General features: G+C 40.9%; 1 protein-coding gene across 2 annotated transcripts in view; it reads right to left on the minus strand.

Moving 5' to 3' along the window:
• Nucleotides 1-19,269, minus strand: part of LOC136863874 (solute carrier family 25 member 44) — a 396,581-nt gene extending 377,312 nt beyond the window's left edge. The window contains exon 1 of one of the 2 annotated variants that reach the window (XM_067140237.2): nt 19,189-19,269. The gene's annotated coding sequence lies outside the window, so the exon portion shown is untranslated. Of the gene's footprint in view, nt 1-18,416; nt 18,520-19,188 lie in introns of those variants that run through there. The other variant, XM_067140238.2, reaches the window with a different exon arrangement.
• Nucleotides 19,270-20,088: the final 819 nt, after the last annotated feature.

Raw genomic sequence — 20,088 nt, forward strand, 5'->3', positions numbered from 1 at the left:
CGACATAGAAACCGCTAGAGCTCAAATTGAAATTTTAAAGGAAATTGCCGAACAAACTGGATTGCAGATATCGTTTGAGAAAACAGAAGTAATGACTAACATCAAAGAGGCTCCACCAAAACTCCATACAAAATACGGGGACATCACCCGAGTAGACAAATTCAAATACCTGGGTGAGATCATAATGAAAAATGGACTGGACAAAGCAGCACTTCAGGAGCGAGTACGCAAACTGGAAATAGCCTACCAAACATCCCGCACAATCTACAACAAAAAATGCCTTTTCCAAAACACCAAGATACGTCACTATGAAACAGTTCTGAAGCCAGTAGTTCTATACGCAGCCGAAACCCTGTCTCTAAATGCCAACAAAGGACTCCTTGAAGAACTGGAGAAAAGAGAATGCAAAATTGTGAGAGGAATCTTGGGATCAAAGTACAGAAATGGAATCCATCAAAAGAGATCCAACAAGGAAGTCTACAGCAAAATAGAGAAAATTACCGACACAATCAGAAAAAGACGGGCACGATTTTACGGTCATCTGAAAAGAATGGACGGAAGAAAGTTAACTAAAGAAATCTTTCCCTTTTTTGATTCAAACCCCAGAACCACAATTCCCTGGTTTAGAAATACCATAGAAGACCTGCAAATGGTACATATCTCAGCTGAAGACGCCCTTAACAGAGATCTCTTCCGTAAGAAAATATTGACGAATGGGCTAAACCGAGACGAGCAACCGAAGAGAAGACACGGTGCCCCTTGGACAGAGGAGTGTAAGCAGGCCCACTCACAAAGAATGAGGGAAATTTGGGCTCTAAAGAAGGCCAAGTTCAGTGTCAAATGCAACAAGACTTAACGTGGTCCTTGATGGCCCCAGCGAATTATATATAATAATAATAATAATAATAATAATAATAATAATAATAATAATAATAATAATAATAATAATAATAATAATAATAATAATAATAATAATGTTATTTGCTTTACGTCCCACTAACTAATTTTACAGTTTTTGGAGACGCCGAGGTGCCAGAATTTAGACCCACAGGAGGTCATTTATGTGCCGGTAAATCTACTGACACAAGGCCGACATATTTGATCACCTTCAATTAACACTGGGCTGAGCCAGGATTGAACCTGCCAGACAGGGGTCAGAAAGCAAGTGCCTCAACAGTCTGATCCACACAGCCTGGCCATGTGAAGTTATTACTACTTGCAGACAATATTGTGGTCTGGGGAAAGAATAGCAAAGTAGTACAAGAACAATTTGATGCACTGAACAAGAACATTGAAAAGTACAGTATGATAATCAGCGCAAAGAAAGTCAAGACCATATTGATATCATGAGGGGAAAGATAAGGGAAAGGCATTGTGAAAATTTGTGATCAATGCCTTGAAATTGTTGACAGTGAATTAATGCAGAAAAGGCTGGACATGGAGATTAGCAGTGTGTGAAACAGGGCAATGCATTCTACCAGAGTGTAAGAAACTTTGTCAGGAATAAGGAAGTACCAAGGAAGTGTAATATGGTAGTGTACAAAATGTATTATGCAGCTGAGACCTGGACAATGACAAGTTGGTTAGAGAGATGAAAACAGACTCAGCCAGAATGACTTCTCTGACATAGAAACAAGGTGACTAGTGTGTGACGAGTGCTGGGGGGGAGTAAAATAAGAACAGCATTAACAATGCAACCTGCACTAAATAGTTTCTGAATGCACCCTGTACACTGAAGTCAACTGACGTGACACACCCAGTAACAGGACATTCCTTTGTGCCAAGTGATAGTGTGTATGACAGAAGTGAGGAGGTAGGGGGGAAAAAATGGAAAATGACACAAGTCCGACACAGTACTAAAATATTTTCCAAAGACTTCAGTCTGTTAATGAACTGGGGAATGACTGTCAAGTTACTGACTGGAAAACAGAAGCATATGCAGTGTTAAAAAAGCACTGACACGTGCACTTCAAATATGTCGGTAAGCATTTCATTCTAAGAAGGCCGAAAACAAATTCCACGAATAACATGGACAGCCTTATTACCAAACTGATGTAGGTGTGACAAAAAGTGTTACTAAAATTGGTAAGAATGCGGGAATGCTTGATCCAGCTGCCATCAGAAAGAGTGATGATGTTAACCCTTTGAAATTATGAGAAATTATTAAACTGCTTACTAAACACTATGATAACTAATGGAAAACCCTCAAAGACCTAACATTTTTCACCGACTTAGTCGAGACAAGGCAATTTGAAGCAAATTGGATCAAGGAACTTACTGAAAATTATATGCACGACTTGGCGGAAACCGAAAATGTCATTGTTTAGACAATCTTGGGTTCCACTGCATTCATAACACCCCTCCTGTGGAAAAGAAAACAAATCACTGAACATTCTTTGTTCAGATGTCCAGATATTAAAAGGAATATTCCATTGTGGTAATGATGATAATAATAATAATAATAATAATAATAATAATACTAATAATAATAATAATAATAATAATAATAATAATCGTATGGCCTCAGCTACAGTGTGCAGACATTGTAATTCAACGCCATCAGGCTGTCTGCACATCAGTTTCGACGTTCCATTTTACTCTAGGCCTACTAGATGGCACACAGAGTAAACCAAACCTCTCTTGGGAGTATGTGGCTGAGATTTAATGAATTTTATCGGGTAAACACCAAGTGTGTCACCAGAGATCTTTTACACGCCGGCATGGTACGACATGGAATGTCGAATGGACTTTTTTCCGCCATTCAAAAATCTGACTACCTCTGTAGGGTTTGAACCCACTATCTTTGGATCCAGAGGCTGACACTCTACCACTAATACACAACAATAACTGCTAATTGTACTGCGTTATAATGGCATTATTACATAGAACAGACAAAAAATAGTTTTCTCTTCCGTGTTAAACTAATTTCATTATTTTCAAACCTGACTGCAGATATCCCAGCAGAAAGTCAGATGCTACACTTATATTTTCGATGGGTCAGATGCAATCGCCAATTTTTATTGCCTCAGTGTTAAAATGTTATCATATATATATATATATATACACACATATTTATGAACTTAATGTGATTTACAAACCAAATACTACATTATAAAGCAATAACCATAATATTACATTGCTTAGTTATCGAGGTTTAAGAAATTCGTCTCTCCTGTAAATTTAGGCTGGGTGGAGATTGACTCCACATTGAGGGAATATGCAAACTGTAAAGAACTTGCAAATGTTGCAGCCATATCTGAGGAAGCCTTAGGTTGTGATCACCATGTATTGACAGCAAAGATTAAAGTAGGTAAAGGGACGCGATAGCCAAGTTTTGTTGTGATCGGCCTCTCACCAAGGCGGTTGAGATTTGAATCCCGGCCAATACATGTCAAATATTTAACAGAAAGTCATCTCCCTGTGCTTTGAACACTACATAAAACTGAAGAACCTAAGGCAATGATCACGATATGAAAAGTCACATAAAACTACAAGCTTGTTGCTACTTCTTGACTGATACAATATTTTTGCATCTGTATTTAGGCACAGGCCAGAACAAAATGTAGCTTCCACTAAATTCTCAGTCTTATTTATGGCCATGCAAGTATGGAAGCTGCTGAGGAATGGGTGGCGCTGACTAGTATATCTGGATGTTATGAAAAGCACTACTCAAACGGCCAGCCATGCTGTAATAGCACTTTCTGGCCCAGTGAGGAAAGCAACTGCAAAATACCTGACTCCTCATCATGCTTTGTATGTCTCATTATAGAACCACAATCGGTTTTTGCGTTTTTCCTGTAACCACAGCATTTGGTGGTGCTTTTTGAGAATTCAACCAGCATGTAGGCTGAAGACTTGACAAACACACTCTACTCATTTTTATGATTTTCAAGGACACCTGAGATGTCAGAATTTTGTTTCGCAGGGGCTCCTTTGCATGTCAGTAAATTTACCAACATGACGCTGGAATATTTTAACACCTTCAAATTTACTAGACTGAGCCAGGACTGAACCCATCAACTTGAGCTCAGAAGGCCAGTGCTTCTACTATGTGAACCACTCAGTCCAGCTGGAACAAGTTACAAGGCTGCTTAGACCATTTTGTAAGTCCTGAAGCTGACTACTTTCTGAAATGCAACTTCTATCTCCTATGCATCATCTTCCTATTCTACGGAAGATGCTTTTTGTAGGGGTAAACTTTTCATTGTTCCCTGTTAGGTTTTCCACCAGCAGCTGTACTAGGTGTAAACACTAATATGAGAAGTAGCCAAGGATGTGTTGCCTGCCTAGGTCGGTAGACGTGTACAGGTGCGAGTCCAGCACATAATAACACTATTAACCCACAGCTGGTATGGTAAGGGTCGGAATGCAGCAAAGCCCGTAATATGTGTTGTTATTTTCGTAGCATTATTGCTAGAGGGCTCCACCTGCTAATAGCTGCCTGTCTCTCCATTCACGAGTTATTAATTTCATTATAGGTCCATACTGATAGTATAACAGCCACATTTATAGATTGATATTTACCACCTAATCAATACTTAACATCTTTGAATGTATGAATTCACATTAAAAATAAATCAATACTGTACCGGTCAGCTGAAGAACATTAACAAGAACATTAAAAAGATAAAACAACAAATACATAAATTCAATACTGTAACAAGTTGGCGGGGTAGTAGGATCAATTAACACTAGACTGGTAGCTTCAATACTAAGATTTATTAGCTATGCGCTAAACTACACAAGACTACACACAACTTTTGCTCATAACACACACTTACGCAGTTCATGCGCTCTCTCTCTCTCCCTTCGTTTCTCACTTGTTCTCACACTACACAGTTTTACACTCACACACAAGGTCCCATATCACACGGCTACACGTTCTCTCCTTCACCGACAGTCCGCACTGCAGCACACTAGTCCGATAACCACGGCAGTTCACATACTTCACTGCACTGGCAGTCGCTCACGACTGAACCACACCAACTTCTAACTCAGTCTAACTCTCAACGACTGCAGGCAGGTCGTTCCTCTCTTATATACCTGCGCTGGCCCTTCTAGAATCGTCCAAATGCTGGATGGATCCAGGAACATCGCGAGATGGAACACTACAGATTAATCGTGGAGTCATTTCCATACTCCTCTGCTACGGGACCGTGAGCGGAAGTGAGTGGAGCTGGCCGAGCACTTAAGCACTGTTTGTGATTGGTGAAGCTGAAGCGTAAGAGGTGGGCGTATACCGGTGCCGGGCCAGGCCCACTGCCAATTGGCATGGCAGACACTATGACCATTACACTGCCCCCTCCTCAAGGCTGCTCGTCCCGAGCTGCCCCACGATGCGGTGCCAAGCGATCCAGGTGAACAACCATCATCTTCCCTTGGGGAGGCCGACGGATCCGGTAGACGACGTCGTTGATCCTGGTGACGATTGTATATGGGCCTTCCCATTGTGGCTGCAGTTTCGGTGACTTCCCTTTTGTCTGTACCGGACAGTACAGCCACACTCTGTCACCTTCCTGGAAACCCGCAGAGTTCGGGAGCATGTCGTGGCGGGCTTTCATCCTGTCGCTGGCTACCCTTAGATGATGTCGGGCATAATTGTGGATGTCGTTGAGCCGATCCACCAACTCCCATGCGTAGTCTGTCGCTGGTTGCTGCTGGTCTGGTGCAGACCCAAACATTAGATCACATGGCAGACTGAGCTCCCTTCCGAAGACCATGTTGGCAGGTGTCATGCCCGTCGTCTCATGGGTGGACGCTCGATAGGCCATCAAGAAGAAGGGGACCCTCTCGTCCCAGTCTTTCTGGTGCGCCAAAACCACCTTCCTGAGGTGCTCTTCGACGGTTTTCACAAAACGCTCCACCATACCATCTGACTGAGGGTGGAGAGGCGTCGTACATGTCTTCCGCACTCCTAAGTGTTGCAGAACCTCTTGCATCAACCTGGACTCAAAGTTCCTGCCTTGGTCGCTATGAAGTTCCCTCGGGACACCGAATCGATAGAAGTTCTTGACCAAGACGTCGGCCACTGTCGATGCCTCTTGGTTCGGGATGGCGTAGACCTCTGGCCACTTTGTGAAGTAGTCCATAGCCAGGAGTAGGTAACGGTTCCCGGCGTCAGATTCGGGGAATGGTCCAACGACGATCCTCTCAAATGGTGCTCCAACGTTGTACTGCATCATTTGGCCCCTACTCCTGGTCCGCGGACCCCGGCTTGCCGTGCAGGTGTTACACAGGTGGCACATCCTCTGAACATCATTCCTCAAATGCACCCAGTAGTAACGCTGTCGGGCACGATCTAGTGTCTTATTCATTCACAAGTAGTAGCAGTAGCGCCCGTATGAACTCGGTCAGCATCTCTTTTCTCACGTTCTTGAGGATTATCAGCTGTGCAATGTGCTTCTTTTTGTCGGTTGATTCCCATGTGCGGGTAAGTCACTAACCATGAGGGACGACCACTGGGCCCTATAGGTTGGACTGCGTTCGGCGATGTCTTTCCATTTCGGCCTCTGCCCCGACTCTACTTCTCGTAAGATCAGCCCAATGTCATCGTCCTCCCTGAGGGCGTGTTGATCCCATCCTTCAGCGGCGGTGGCCCTCACAGACCGGACGTCCATGATGCCTACCAGTCTCTCCACTTTCTGGCAGTCTGTACAGTTCACAGGGCACGGTCTTCTCGATAGAGCGTCGGCGTTGCAGTGCTTCTTTCCTTGTCGGTGCTCGGTGGTGAAGTCGTACTCCTGAAGACGTTGCACCCAGCGAGCTGTCTGTCCCTCCAGGTTTCTGAAGCTTAGGAGCCAGGTCAATGCGGAGTGGTCGGTGCACAGGCGGAAAGGCTGCCCATACAGATACTTGTGGAAGTGCTCCAAGGTCTTCACGATGGCCAGCAATTCCCGACGCGTCGCACAGTAATTTCTCTCAGCTTTTGACAATCTCTTGCTGAAATAGGCGATCACCTTCTCCTGGCCATCTTGCGCTTGTGACAATTCCCACGTCGCTGGCGTCGGTATCGACGATGAACTTCTCCCCAGGCTTGGGGTATCCGAGGATAGGTGCAGTACACAGCGTCTCCTTGAGCTTCCGGAAGGCAGCCTCCACCTCGCTTGACCATTGGAAAGACCTCCTCTCCTTGGTGAGCTGTGTAAGAGGCTTTGAGATGTCTGCGTAGCCAGCTATAAATGTGCAGAAATACGTGCAAAGGCCGAGAAAACTCCTTAGTTCTCGCTTGTCCTTCGGCACTGGCCAGTCCCTGACAGCTTCTAACTTCTCCGAATCTGAAATATTTGTCCTGAATGAGCAAATATATAATACCAATATAAATACTACAGAGGTAGTCAGATTTTTGAATGGCGGAAAAAAGTCCATCAATGAATGTATAGGCTGCCTCCCACTGAATGTGGTCCAGAGGCAGCCCATCCAGAGCCTTGTGGGCTAGCTGCTCCACATATTGGGCGAATTCTTGCAGCGTCTCATTAGCATTGATTTGATTTGATATGTGCCCTGACTCATTGGCTGAATGGTCAGCGTACTGAGGGTGCCGGGTTCGGGGATTTTAACCTTAATTGGTTAATTCCAATGACTCGGGGGCTGGGTGTGTGTGGCGTATTCAGCATTAGACATCATCCCAGGTAGGGCCCTCATCCTCACAGGCATGCAGGTCGCCTAATAGGCCATCTACGAAAAAAAAGACCAACACCAGGCCTCTTCGGAGGTCATACGCCATTATTATTACTATTATTATTATTATTATTATTATTATTATTATTATTATTATTATTATTATCTTCATATGTCACTGATTGAACTTGTCTTGTGACTGGTAGTGACTGTATATTATCATTACCAATTTTAAGGAAGTTAGTAATTAAACTATTCTTACTTTTTACCGCACGTTTCATTTCTAGATTCTCGACCTCGACTGTTCGTTACCATGTACAAGCTTACGGATTGCAGACTGGTGCCAGTGGTGGATTTGGCAGCAGTAACATCAGACAAGTTCATTTAAAATCCAGACGGGAGGGCTGTTCTACAGAGTAAGAGAGAAATCGGTGCAGTGAAGGAGAAAGAAAATCGGCTGAGAGGTTTATGAGAGACTGTCCCTTTCTTAAGAAAGGCAACGCTAGGTGCAGTTTGACCTGATTTATTGCTTTATTAGTGGAACCTTCCTCTACCAGGACTAAATTCTGACTGAACAAATTTGTCAGTTTATACACTCCTTAAGTGTATATTGTCCTATTGGCTACCTATCGGAAACACACCCTCTCTAAGAAGTACAGGAGTGGTGTACGCTCAAGCTACTTATTTTTGCCCTGGTTTCAGATGGTCCTGCCAGACTGAAACAGGAACAATAGGCTGCAGGTGCGGAGTTGCCACCGCTATGTTGCTTTATTGCTCAAGGTCTGACAGTCATTCTATTATTTCTATATTATGTGTATTATTGGCAAGGTTTTTATGAAAATATGTACAGCAAGAATATTCATTTCAGTAATATATGTGTTGTACATTTCCCTCATTACTTTATAATGAAAGATTCCCCCAGGCAATTTTAGTGGGGGGGGGGGGGAGCCTCTGAGATAAAATTATCGGTGGGGGGAAACCCCCATCCCACCCCCACCCCCCCCACAATTTCGCACCCTGGTAGTATCTGAACATAGTTTGAACGTAGTTTAAAATTATTGTAGTGTAATGTAGTATCTTATTAGAAAATAGTGTGTTTATTCTATTACTGTGAAATATTTGTGTAGCATGGGCGCCCGCAAGATCTTTTCCAGGGGGGGGGGGGGGGCACATTAACAATTTTCTTGAATATAAAAACCAATATAACGTCAGCAACATTAAATTGTTTACAGAAACTTCCAGTTATAACATATGCTAGAAGACTGTCAGTAATTTCAGTTTATGAAATAATCTGCTATGATATTAAACAATTGAACATCAACATCTTTAGAATTCCAGGGGGGGGGGGGCAAGTGCCCCCCCTTGCGGGCGCCCATGTTGTGTAGTATAGTATCTGTGGTATCTGTAGTAACACTCTTACTAGAATTCTGTTGTAGTAATTAGGGTAGACTTAACTGACGTTTAGAATTGTGTAATTCTTGTGTATTATTCTCTATTTCCAGTAATTGACAGCAATTTTCATCCTGTTAGGGTGTTGTAGGAATAAAAAATCATATATCTAAGTAGTATTGTAATGTAGTAGTAGCAATTATTAATTGCCTTATTGTCGTATGATCTTTGTGAACTATCCTAGACAATATTTCATTCCTTTCATTTTTATTTTGCACGGAAGAAGTTGGTTCAAAATAACTAGTGGGCTGAGACAGGGAAGTGTTCTATCACCAATCCTGTTTACAAGGCTAATGGATGACATCATGAGAACAGCAAAAGCAGCATATGGAGGAAGAGAAATGAACATTTGCAGATGATATTGTGATTTGGGGAGAAGACGACAGGAAGGTTCAAGAACAGTTGAATGTGGTGAATGGGAAGATTGAAGAATGTGGATTGAAAATAAGTGTAGAAAAGAGTAAAACTCTTGTTATGACTAGAGGGGAGAAAGAAGGGAAAGGTCAAATTAGACTTTCAGACAAGCCCCTGGAAGTAGTGGAAATGTTTAAATACCTGGGGAGTGAATTAATGGAGAATGCTCGACTGGATGCTGAGATTAGTAAAAGGATTCAAGCTGGAAGTTGTTTCTATCATAGTGTAAGAAATATGTTATGGGACAAAGATGTGCCAATGGAAGCAAAGGATACTATGTACAAGATGTATTACGTACCCATAACAACTTACGGAGCAGAAACTTGGACAATGACAAAGAAGGATGAGAGTCGAATACAGGCAGCCGAAATGAAATTCTTGAGGAGTATGATACAGAAGAGTAGAAGAGACAAAATAAGGAATGAGAAAATCCGGGAAGAAATTGGAGTGGAAAAAATGAATGATAGAATAGAGAAGAGCCGACTAAGATGGTTTGGGCACATAACGCGAATGAGCGACGAAAGAATGCCAAGAAAGGTGATGGAAATGCAAATCCAAGGAAGGAGAGGCCGTGGACGACCACGATTGAGATGGAAGGATACCATCCAACGCAGCATTATAGAAAGAAACCTGGACTGGGACACAGTGTTGGAGGAGGAGTGGTGGAAAGACTGAAGAAAGTGGAGAGGAACCATATTTGCCCCTACCCGGCTACAGCTGGATAAAGGGAAATGATGATGATGATGATGATGATGACAGAAGAAGTTATCTTATTTTTCCATTTCTTTTCATTATTCAGTAAAGAATGGTTAAGGAGTGCAAGTGTAAGTACTGTGGGTGTGGCCAGGCATTAAGGAGTATGAGGGCGGAGTTGGAGAGTTTGAGGGAAATAATTAGGATTCTCTCAGAGGACAGGAAGGCAAGTAGGCCTCTCTCAAACAATGTACAGGATACAGTAGGTGTAAGAGAGTGATGGGAAGAAAAGGGGAAAATTGTAGAAGACAGGTGGTCTAATGTTTTAAGGGGAAGGAGACTGCAGGCTAAGGGCTCCATTCAGGGTCAGAATTCAGGACAGAAAAAAAAATGAAATGGCGTATGGCGTTTAGTGCCGGGAATGTCCGAGGACAAGTTCGGCTCGCCAGATGCAGTCTCTTGGTTTGACTCCCATATGCGACCTGTGCGTCATGATGAGGATGAAATGATGATGAAGATGGCACATACACCCAGCCCCCATGCCAGCGTAATTAACCGATTATGGTTAAAATTCACGACCCTGCCGGGAATCGAACCTGGGACCCCTGTGACCAAAGGCCAGCACGCTAACCATTTAGCCATGGAACCGGACTTCAGGATAGATGTCTGTGAGAAATTGGTACGAGTCACTGCAGGTAGAACAACCGCGGGAAGATGAGGAACAGGGAATTGTTGCTAAGAAGTATGGAAGTAGTAGAAAGGGAGAAGGCAGGAAAGAGAAATATGGAGTAGTGGATACGAAAAGACAGGTGGAACAGGGTCATGGGATGGAGAAAAGGGAGGAGGAAGTAGCTTATGCAGCTGTCAGGAAAGATAGGACTGACCAGGAGGGGAGGGGATTAAATGAGGTGGGTAGGGTTGAGGTTCTGGTCATGGGGGATTCCATTGTTATACATGTGGGGAAAGTGTGTGGAGGAAAGGGTACCAGGGTAGAGTGTTATCCAGGAATTAGGATAAGGCAGATGTTGAGGAAAGTTGAAGAGAAGGAGGAGGGAAAGTAGAATGTTGTAGTGTTTCACATTGGTACTAACAACGTAAGACAAGCAGGTATAAGTACCAACATATTTGGGGATGTGTGTGACCCGGTAAATGCAGCACGGGTGGAGTTTAAGGAAGTGGAGATTATTATCAGTAGAATGCTGTGTAGGAGGGATACTGGCTGGAAGGTGATTGTGGATTTAAATGAGACTATGGAGTGGGTATGTGGGAAACTGGGAGTGAGATTTCTAGATCCTAATGGGTGGGTAGGAGATATGGATCTGCGCTCAGATGGCCTTCACTTAAACCGCAGTGGTACATATAAGTTAGGAAATTTGTTTAGAAGGGTTATAGGGAGGTACATTCAGGGAAATGGGGTGGCCTAGGGAGCGGTGATAAGGGAACAGAGAACTGGAAATCAAGCAGGGATGCCATAAAAATGTTGGTGCTCAACTGTAGAAATTTTGTAAAGGAAGGAATAGAATTAAGTAATTTAATAGATATATACTCACCAGATATTGTAATAGGAGTTCAATCATGGCTGAGAAATGATATAATGGACGCAGAAATTTTCACACAGAACTGAAGTGTGTATCGTGGAGATAGGATAGGAATGGTAGGAGGGGGAGTATTCATTCTAGTGAAAGAAGAATTTGTAAGCTACAAAAAAGTTAAAGATGACAAACATGAAATTCTAGGTGTAAGGCTCATATCTAAGGATAATAGGCAACTTGATGTCTTTGGAGTGTACAGACCAGGAAAGGGTAGCGCAGATGCTGATTCAGAATTATTTGATAAGATAATCAGCTATGTGGGAAACGATAAGGAAAGGAACGTGATCATAGCGGGTGATCTCAATTTACCAAATGTCAATTGGGAAGGTAATGCGAACGACAGGAAGCATGACCAACAAATGGCAAATAAGTTAATATAGGAAGGGCAGCTGATTCAGAAAGTGATGGAACCAACCAGTGGGAAGAATATTCTGGATGTGGCGCTGGTAAAACCAGATGAGCTCTATAGAGAAACTGAAGTAATAGATGGCATTAGTGATCACCAAGCTGTTTTTGTGGTAGTTAAAAATAAATGTGAAAGAAAGGAAGATATTAAGAAGAGATTAAAATCCTTTTGGTGAAAAGATGACTTTTTCTTTTCTTTTTTTTTTTTTTTGCCTCAAGTTGTAGCATGGTCTTTTCTGCTCATTTTGTTGTATCATTTGTTAAATTATGATGGATCAAAATATTTTTAAAATAATATTGAAATACGGCTTACATTGCTTCATTTTTATCTGTGAGGCACAACATACTGCAACACTTTTTTCTAAAGCTTGTCTCAGAAAGTATTTTATGTAGAAAGTGGAGAAATAGTATATTCATTTATTTTAGGTTGGCAGGATTGCCAAAACAGTAATGGAGGACATTTTTTTATATTTGTCGTAATGAGTGTGTATTTTCCCAGTATTTTTACTTTCAATATTATTTGGATGTGGTGTAAAATATTCATAAGTTACTTAGATTCGTATATTCTACAACAATGACTAAACCAAACGGCGTGTTCAAGAAACGGCATAATAAAGTCCTACAGGAACTTGGTGTTTGAATAGGTACAAATACTGTCAGATGTTTCGAAGACCTGGATCGATTACGGATACAAAAGGCAGAAATTGCAGCTCAGAACATGACCAAAAGAGCTAGGAGAGAAAGAAGAAACAATTTTTTTTTTGTAGTTGTTTTACGTCGCACCGACACAGATAGGTCTTATGGCGACAATGGGACAGGGAAGGGCTAGGAGTAGGAAGGAAGCGGCCATGGCCTTAATTAAGGTACAGCCCCAGCATTTGCCTGGTGTGAAAATGGGAAACCACGGAAAACCATGAAACAATAAACTTGGTGTGGAAGATAAGAAACAGGATCCAGACTATGGAGCAGGGTGCTTCTAGTAATTGTATGAACATTTATTACAATAATCATGTGTGTAAGTTTTAAAATCCTCATTTCTAAAAAACATGTTTTCTTGTACAAATAACCCATTATCTCAGAAACTATAACAGATAGACACTTGAAATCTTCAGATATAGCTAAGTAACATCTGTTAGTACAATGGATCTTCACTCATGTAAATTGCTTTTATATCTTGGGAGTTATGTAAATAAACGTTCCAAACTTTTGAAAAAAAAAAGTATTTTGTAAAAAAAAAAATGGAAACACATTTCCCAAGTAAGCCATCATATTGAGTGTAGATCAGTGTACATTATAAGTACTCAATAACCTTCAGTAAAAATTTCAAGTCTCTACCTTAACTAGTTTATGAGAAAATGGGTCATCAATATGGTAAATTTAACATTATAAGCATAGGGCTTTTAATCTCCCCTTAAAATTAGGACTATTAGGCAGTACTGTATGGCTGAAAAAACAGGCATGAGAGAGTTTTTAAAAAGCAACTATGATCCATGGAAAACAATAAATAAAAATGTAAACAGAATCTGGGATGGGTTTAAAGCAATTGTTAAGGAATGTGAAAATAGGTTTGTACCTTTAAAGGTTGTAAGGAATGTTAAGGATCCAATACATTATAACAGAGAAGTAAAGGGACTAAGAAGGACGTGCAGGTTGGAAAGAAATGGCTGTGGAAGTAAGGAGAAATTAAAGAAACTTACTAGGAAATTGAATCTAGCAAAGAAGTCAGCTAAGGATAACATGTTGGCAAGCATAATTGGTGGTCATACAAATTTTAGTAAAAAATGGAAGGGTATGTATAGGTACCTTAAGGCAGAAACAGGTTCCAAGAAGGATACTCCAGGAATCATTAATGAACAAGAGGGAGTGTGTATGCGAGGATCTTCAAAAGGCAGAAATATTCAGTAGCAGTAGGCCTATGTAAAGATTGTTGGTTACAAGGATAATGTCCAGATGGAGGATGCGACTAATGCTAAAGAAGTATTAAAATTTCCCTATGACAACAATGACATTTACAGTAAGCTACAAAAGTTGAAAACAAGAAAAGCAGTGGAAATGATAAGCTTTCGGGGTATATACTAAAGAGAATGGGTTGTGATATAGTACCATATCTGAAGTACTTATTTGATTATTGTTTGCATGAAGGAGCTATACCAAATGAATGGAGAGTTGCTATAGCAGCCCCTGTGTATAAAGAAAAGGGTGATAAATTTTGTTTGGTTTTATTTTTTGCTAGTGGCTTTACGTCGCACCGATACGGAGAGGTCTTATGGCGACGATGGGATAAGAAAGGCCTAGGAGTTGGAAGGAAGCGGTTGTGGCCTTAATTAAGGTACAGGCCCAGCATTTGCCTGGTGTGAAAATGGGAATCCACGGAAAACCATCTTCAGGGCTGCCAACAGCGGCATTCGAAACCATTATGTCCCTGATGCAAGCTCACAGCCGCGCGCCCCTAACCGCACGGCCAACTCGCCCAGTAAGGGTGATAGACATAAAGCTGAAAATTACAGGCCAGTCAGTTTGACATGCATTGCATGTAAGCTTTGGGAAAGCATTCTTTCTGATTATATTAGACATGTTTGCAAAATTAATAACTGGTTTGACAGAAGGCAGTTTGGGTTTAGGAAAGGTTATTCCACTGAAGCTCAACTTGTAGGACTCCAGCAGGATATAGCAGATATCCTGGATTCAGGAGGTCAAATGGACTGTATAGCGACTGACCTATTTAAGGCATTTCATAGGGTAGATCATGGGAGACTACTGGCAAAAATGAGTGCAATTGGACTTGACAAAAGAGTGACTGAATGGGTGGCTAAGTTTCTAGAAAATAGAACTCAGAGAATTAGAGTAGGCAAAATTTTATATGTCCCCGTAATAATTAAGAGGGGAACTAACTCCTCAAGGCAGTATTATTGGACCTTCATGTTTTCTTATACAGGATGTACCAAAACTGAACAGCAAAAATTTAGGAATGGATTCCTCACATAGAGAGAAGAGTAAAAGTTTATGACAACATGGGCTCGGAAATGTATACTTACAGATTTATTCAAACTTTGTGACACAAATTAATTTTAGTAATAATTTACATGTCCTCATGCATCATCCAATCGTCTCATCAACAGAGGTTCACCATTAACACCTGGGCAGGCATTGCTGGCGATACCTTTTAGGAACGCTACGTTCTTCCAAATAGGCTTACTGGACAGAACTACATGAATTTATTGCGTACTGCATTGCCTGATTACTTGTAAGACATGCCACTTGCATCACGTCGACAAAAGTTTCATGCATGATGGTGCTCCCGCACATTTCAGTCTACTGCCCGCAGGTACCTGAACACCCATATTCCTGAGCGTTGGATAGGTAGAGGAGGACAGATTGCTTGGCCACCACCACGATCTCCTGACTTGAACCCACTGGACTTTTACCTGTGGGGACACAAGTCTCCCGTGTATGCGACTCCTGTTCCTGATGAAGCAACTTTATGTGAGCGCATTGTGACAACCTCTCAGGCAGTACTCAATACACCAGGCATTTTTGATCGCGTGCGTAGCTCCATGCGACGACGAGCGGAGGCTTGTATTCAAGCTGAAGGTCGTCACTTTGAACATTTCCTCTGATACATGCTCAAAGTGTTTCAGCTGCCGTTACAGACGTACGGTGTAAATGTACAAGAGTTTGAACAAATCTGCAAGTATACGACTCCGGACCCATTTTGTCATAAACTTTTTTCTTCTCTCTATGTGAGGAATCCATTCCTAAATTTTTGCCGCTGAGGTTTGGTACACCCTATATATATCAATGATATGTGTAAAAAAGTGGAATCAGAGATAAGGCTTTTTGCAGATGATATTAATCTGTGCAGAGTAATAAATAAGTTACAAGATTGTGAGCAACAGCAAAATGACCTCGATAATGTTGTCAGATGGACAGTAGGCAATGGTATGATGATAAACGGGGTTAAAAGTCAGGTTGTAAGTTTCACAAATAGGAAAAGTCCTCTCAGTTCTAATTACTGTGTTGATTGGGTGAAAGTTTGCTTTGGGGATCATCGTAAGTACCTAGGTGTTAATATAAGGAAAGATCTTCATTCGGGTAACCACATAAATATATTTGTAAATACAGGGTACAGATCTCTGCACATGGTTACGAGGGTATTTAGGAGTTGTAGTTAGGATGTAAAGGAGAGAGCATATAAGTCTCTGGTAAGACACCAACTAGAGTATGGTTCCAGTGTATGGGACCCTCACCAGGATTACTTGATTCAAGAACCGGAAAAAATCCAAAGGAAAGCAGCTCGATTGGATCTGGGTGATTTCCAACAAAAGAGTAGCGTTACGAAAATGTTGCAAAGTTTGGGCTGGGAAGACTTGGGAGAAAGGAGATGAGCTGCTCGACTAAATGGTATGTATATCACAAATTTTATTATAATATTTATAGATCCACCTGTTTGGAACCAAAATGAGAATAGTAACTTGTAACTAAGTGGCATGTTCCGAGCTATCAGTGGAGAGATAGCGTGGAATGACATCAGTAGATGAATAAGTTTAAGTGATGTCTTTAAAAGTAGGAAAGATCACAATATGAAGATAAAGTTGGAATTCAAGAGGACAAATTGAGGCAAATATTCGTTTATAGGAAGAGGAGTTAGGGATTGGGATAACTTACCATGGGAGATGTTCAATAAATTTCTAATTTCTTTGCAATCATTTAAGAAACGGCTAGGAAAACAACAGATAAGGAATCTGCCACCTGGGCGACTGCCCTAAATGCATATCAGTAGTGACTGATTGATACTTGCTAAGGGTTAAGGTGATAATCTTACCATGTTGGTATTAATTCTTAAATTGTTTACACAGTCTCCATTTGCCACTGACGCTTGAATACTCTAATATCCTGCATAAGAGATGGGCATTGTGTTACACATGCAATAATATCAACAACATTGTTTTTCCAACCGCGAAGTGATGGGCCCTTCGTTAGTCTGAGCTAAATTAAGTTTGTGGATAATGGACATTTGACGCAAAATAAACACAATTATGATTGGAGAAGTTCAAATATAACAAAAAGCAAGCAAGCCTGCCGTTTTACATGATTGTGGCATTTATTGGTCGAATCACAGGAATGTGAAATTTTCATTTTGTAAATACCATGCAAAAAGACCTTTGGAATCTGCTACAAATTTGTTACGGTAGACTTAAATAAGAGGTCTAAAAGCAGAACACATTAAGTAGAATATTTTCACAAATCGAGTTAAGAACTGTTTCATGATCATGGAAACAACAAAATAATACAGCTCAGTAATATTCTTTGTGATCCATTTGAATACATTATTAAGAGAAAAAGATATGTGTGCCCAACTTATTATTCCCATTTAGTTCTTCCGGGTTGAACCGTGTTGTTGTTTTCTGTATATTCAATATAGTTTGCAGACATTTCAAATACGTAGCAGTATTCTTTGACAAGGCAACTGAAATACCCCTATTCGATCCGAGGTAATCAGTTTCCCAGGCAGCTAAATCTACTATGCTGAATTGATTGAGTCAGCCACAAGTTCCGTACATTTCTGAGTTGGCCAGTGTAGGCAATGATCACCAATTTGATCTTTCGTACAGCAAATGGGCGTTACTGTGGCCGAGACAGGTCTAAGAACAGCTAAGGTAAAAAATCCAAAGAAACAATCTTGGAAACATTACATTCACTGGGAAGCAAGAAAACAGTCCTAAACACCACAGGGTGCTATGGTCATCGATATGATCTGTCAAATAAATAATATCCGATTTGTGAAGCAGTAGGACATACAAGGTGTTCCCAAATATGTAGGATGTAATTGGGGTGGATAATGCACCCCAAAACAACACCAAATTTGGGGTGTGCTGTCTATCCCCCAATTTTTTCCTACTTTTTTGGAAATACCCTACATTAATGAGCTATTATAAAAAGATCTACGAGGGTAGAACAAAGAAGGGAAGCCCGAGTCAATGGAATACCTTAGCAGTAGCTTAGCATATGGAAATTAAACAAATTGAGTAAACACAAACTGGTACAGTATTTTTGTTTTCCCATTAAAAATGACAATGAGGTACACTCTGTTCTTAGACCCATCAGTTCTTGCACAGCTGTACGATTCAATCAAACTAATAAAAAGAGATATAGTTCATAAACTCAGCTCAAAAGTATCACTTTCATAATATCAGGAAAATAATGTTACTGGTAATAGTGATATTCAAATACAGATGTTCAAGTTACCTGACAATTGACTCCAATGTATTAAACAGTCACTGGAGAGTAAACAATGAAAAGAAGTAAAAATAAATATTATAAATTCTCTAATTACACTATCACCGATCTGAAATCTCTTCTACAAAGGTAGGCCTAATGCACTGCTCTGGTACTTGAACTATAGAGGTTCATTAAAACACACCCGCAGTAAAGACACTAAAGTACAGGATTATTATTTACGAATATTATGATCATATGAAATATTATGCAAGACCCATAAATGCAAATCAGGGTATTCGCCCAAAAAGAAGCGGATGTTAACTCCACGAGAATTTATTAATCTTTTCTTTTAAGTGACCGTGGTCGGAAACGAAGAATCACCTCATCCAAACCATGCCACCATTCGATTGATTACGTTAGAGCTCTTATCCATTGGTCTCAAAGGTCAAATACGCTAAAATTTCAATTATCCAGATAGCATTCACCACGAATTTACGGGGACAACATGCACAATATCGTTACATTTAAGGAGGTTCACCAATATCAAACCGTGAACGGTAGAAAGATACCCTTTATTCATTCTTTTCAGTCTAGAGTTCAATTCACAATCTCCATAACCTCAATTAGTACAGGTCGCCCTACTGACTTAATTTTGTGCAACACAAGTTTCACCGCCCCTCACCCTCTATCACGTGACATAACCAACAACAACATCGAAAAAAAAAATCACGTCTTCTTCCAGAGCCCCTCACGCAGCTTAGATCAAAATCACAGAAAAGAACAAAATATACAATCTTACCATTCACTCATCAAACACCACAATCATCTAATCTCTTGTTTACGTCCTAAGAGCTCCATATTATCTCAGTGTCGCTATCCAGAAAGATATAGCAAAGTGATAATGCCGAAATGCATGAAAGAGTTGAATCCGGAATATACATAAGAAAGGTACCAGTAACGGGTCATGTCTAGAGATAATAAGCAACTTGATGTTTTTCCGGTGTACAGACCTAGGTGTGATGGGGAATTATATGAAAAGATAATCAGCTATGTGGACACCAACACAGAATGGAACGTAATTCTAGAGGGTGATCTCATTTTCCAAATGTTGACTGGGAAGGTAATGCGACTGACACAAAGCATGAGCATAGCACGATGAATAGAAATAACATGCGTAGCGATTGACTACCTCTGAGTCACATGTTAACAGACACAGCGTGAATGTTGTTCGCCGCCTGCAGCGTTCCTGCCGAAGGCGCGTTTCGTCGACTTAAAGCAGAAGTATATATATTCCGACCTTTTTCGCTACCGGTAGTTGTAAATACACGAAATATCTAGCATAAAATTATGCAGACTGAAAAATTTAAAATATTCGAAAAGAAGGCCGTATACTTCGGCATACGGTATGTTTGAAATTACTACCGCAAGTGAATATGCGTACAAATTGCATTAAATGTCTCGGGGTGCAGGTTGGGTTAAACAGTCGAATGAACGATGACATGCCTCTTCACCTCCAAAACATCACACCCCATTTTCCAGCGTGGAAATCACAGGCACAACTTAGGAAGAACTTCACGGTAACCTTTCCTTTCATCAGCCACCATTATCCACTTGGTAAGAAGAATCAATAGCTTCTCTCAGCAATTCAAAAATTACTGTAATTAATCACTTCTGTGCAGTACTTTTCGATTCTCAGCAA

Source organism: Anabrus simplex, chromosome 2 (assembly GCF_040414725.1).
Source record: "Anabrus simplex isolate iqAnaSimp1 chromosome 2, ASM4041472v1, whole genome shotgun sequence".
Taxonomy (NCBI): domain Eukaryota; kingdom Metazoa; phylum Arthropoda; class Insecta; order Orthoptera; family Tettigoniidae; genus Anabrus; species Anabrus simplex.